At 30.2% G+C, this 3,437-nt stretch overlaps 1 non-coding gene across 1 annotated transcript; it reads right to left on the reverse strand.

Moving 5' to 3' along the window:
* Positions 1-2,707: 2,707 nt before the first annotated feature.
* On the reverse strand, positions 2,708-2,789 carry TRNAS-UGA. The gene has a single exon. It is a non-coding gene; the product is annotated as a tRNA-Ser (tRNA).
* Between the last annotated feature and the right edge of the window lie 648 nt (positions 2,790-3,437).

Raw genomic sequence — 3,437 nt, forward strand, 5'->3', positions numbered from 1 at the left:
GGATTATATTAAATTCAAAATATATTAGTCCCAAAAAATATTGTGGATTAATATAATTGGATTAATTATTTAAGTTCAAACATATATAAGTTTAATTAAAGTCCAATTTTTATTGGGCTAGCCCATTGATTTGAGCTACAAATGATAAACTCACTTTAATAAGCCCAAGATATTGTCATATTCTAGAGACCCAAATAAGTGCCAGGTGTCAAATGACGTGGCATGCCAAGTCAACTGAAGGAGCCAATAGGACCATGCCACATGTCAAAATAATGCAGTAGGCCCATGAAATAAAATCCCATAAAAAGACACTACATCACTTAAATCTGATTGGTCAAAAGAAGTCTATATTTATCACGACTCTTCCTTTCCTACAACTATAAATAGGGATCTCATAATTCAGAAAAGGGACCCCCAGATCTCTAACAAGTAGCAAGAGAAAGATTGTGGATCAAACGCCGCAATTTCTCTAAAAAGCTCAAACATTCAAATCAAGTTCATCAAGATTCAAGATCAAGACTGCAATATTCAAGAATAAGCTCAAAAGTCCTTGAATTCAAGCACAAGTCAAGATCAAGTCCCTCAAGTCCACAAATCAAGTTCAAATTCAAGATCAAGCTTTAAGCCCTTGAACTTATATTTGAAAAGGCGAATAAGAGGATTCATAGATATTGTAACACTCGCATTGAGATCACTAAAATTGATTGTTGCAATATTTTCTTGTCTCGAATTATTATTTATTTTTTGGCCTCTAGAATTTTACTGTCCAATAGTAGAATATTGATCAGATGTACAAAAAGAGGAGAAGAATGTCCATAAAGCAACTAAAGAAGTAGCAAAGAGAAATCATATAGGTTCTATGAAGGTGATTGACTGCTTAGTTGAACTTTTAGTTTGAAAAACCTATCACATAATCCTTTTTGTTGGTGATGACTGCTTTTTGTTTTCTACATATGTTTATAATCTTAGTTTACGAGGAGTATGCTGAGAAATAGTTTAAAGAAGATAAATCTTGTGGGTTCTATGAAGGTGATTGACTGCGTAGTTAAACTTTTAGTTTGAAAAATCTCACATAATTCTTTTTATTGGTGATGATTGTTTTTTGTTTTCTCTTTATGTTTATAATCTTGGTCTATGAGGAGTATGCTGAGAAATAGTTAAAGAAGAAAAATTGTATGGGTTCTATGAAGGTGATTGACTGCTCAGTTGAAATTTTAGTTTGAAAAATCGCACATAATCTTTTTTGTTGGTGATGACTGCTGTTTGTTTTCTATATATGTTTATAATCTTAGTCTACGAGAAGCATATTGAGAAATAGTTTAAAGTAAGCTCTTATAGAAATTTTGTCACTTTGAAGCTAGAAAATTTTTTTTTGATGTTTTTGTATAGTTAGATGTGATTAATTACCTAAAGCATGAATCTTTACGAGAAGAAGAAGGAAAAGAAGAGCGTCCAAACCTACAAATCTACACCTCGAAGGTGCTAAAGCGGATTCATCCAAATATCGATATTTTCAGCAAGTCAATGGATATAATAAATAGTTTCATTAATGATATTTTGAGAAGCTTACTCAGAAATCTTCTAGATTGACTAGGATCAACAAGAAATCAACTATTACATTTACATCTACAAAATTCACACTATAGTGAGACTTGTTTTGCATGGTGAACTGGCTAAGCATGTTGTTTTGTTACTAAGTTCACTAGCTCTTAGTAGTTTGAATTTGATAGGTTTTTGAATTAGGTCAATGTAAAGCTTGATGTTTTTTCACGTTTGTTTGTGAATTGGTCTTGGTAAGATTACTGCAAAATGAATGAAAGTTTTTAGATATTGAAAAAAATATGAAAAATTTATTAATTAACCAAATATTAATTACCTTATTGTTTTCAACTTGGGTTAATGTGTTTAAATTTCAATAGTAATATATTGAAGAGTTACATCAGGTGAAACGTAATCTTTTTGCTATTCTGAAATGCGAGTTTAAATATTTTACAATAGCAGATTGGTTCACTAAAGCTTCCACAATATACGGGGGTTCGAGGATGGCCAAACCACAAAGATCTAGGGTAAAGTTGCATACAATAAAACATTCTCTCATATACTTTTAACTTTTTATTATTTATTAAGATGATGGCACATTCAATAAAAAAAATTCTACTTGAAATAGTATTTGTATTAAAAAAATGTAAAGGATAGAATAGGTACATTACAAAGTTTAGATAGGAGTTCTTTTTTCTCTTGCAGCTGAAATTTTGATACCGAGAGACTGAGGATCAGCTAAAATATTTGAAGATGTCAATTATTTAATGATCGAGCTGATGATAAAATTTTAAAAAAAATCTGAAATATAGGAGTGACTCGATGAAAACGACACTTGAATGAGCTAACGAAAATCGTGGATGCACATCTGATTCAATGGATCTACAAATTAAATCTTACATAGTAACAAGGAGTTACTTAATATACATGTAATTTTCTCTTTGAACATTAAACACTACGTGCAACGCACGTACACTAAACTAGTAGATATAAATATAGATTATAGATAATAGATAGATAGATTATAGATTAAAGACATACATATACATTATAAGATTAATTCATTTATTAAATTTAGCTTTTAAAATATTCATCTTAATTTTGCTCCAAAGATAAAACACTCCTTATTAAAATAAGAAAGAAAAAAAGAGAGAAAGAAAAGCAAAACCGTCGACAGCAGGGTTCGAACCTGCGCGGGCGAAACCCAACAGATTTCAAGTCTGTCTCCTTAACCACTCGGACATATCGACTTACGCTTCGCCAATCTCTATTTACAATGTATTATAGATTATTCATTTTAGTGAGCGAATGACTTTGACCCAATTCATAGAAAGCAAAAAATGATTTTTCTCAAAAACCTTTTTGAAAATTGCTGCTCTAATATTAGTAAGTGTTTATTAAATTGATTAGCCAAATACAAATTATTTCTCTCCAAAAATACTATTTCGAAAAATATTTCTTGCAGAAAAACACTTTTCAAAAATAAATAAATTTTGAGAGTTTGGATAAAGTTAGGTAGGGGTGGACATAGGTCGGGTTGGTTTGGTTTCTCATTAAAATATAATTAAACCAATAATGTCGGTTTTCTAAATCTATAAACCAAATCAAACTAATATACAATCGGTTTTTAAATTTCGGTTTTAGTTGGGTTTTTTTCGATTTTCTTGGTTTTTCGGTTTTCTTGATTTTTTACAATTATAATGTGATTGAAGAAAAAAATTAAATGTTTTCACTAAAAAGATTAAAAAAAAATTGGTCATAGAGTAGTTTCAATTAAAATTAAGTTGATAACTTACTAAGACGTCTAAACTACTATCTCTCAAAATAATATTATGTGGATACCCAGTGGTTCAGTTTCTTAGTCACTAGTCACAGTAGCTTGTCTGAAAGTTCCCTTC

The sequence above is a fragment of the Capsicum annuum genome, chromosome 3 (assembly GCF_002878395.1).
Source record: "Capsicum annuum cultivar UCD-10X-F1 chromosome 3, UCD10Xv1.1, whole genome shotgun sequence".
Lineage (NCBI taxonomy): Eukaryota > Viridiplantae > Streptophyta > Magnoliopsida > Solanales > Solanaceae > Capsicum > Capsicum annuum.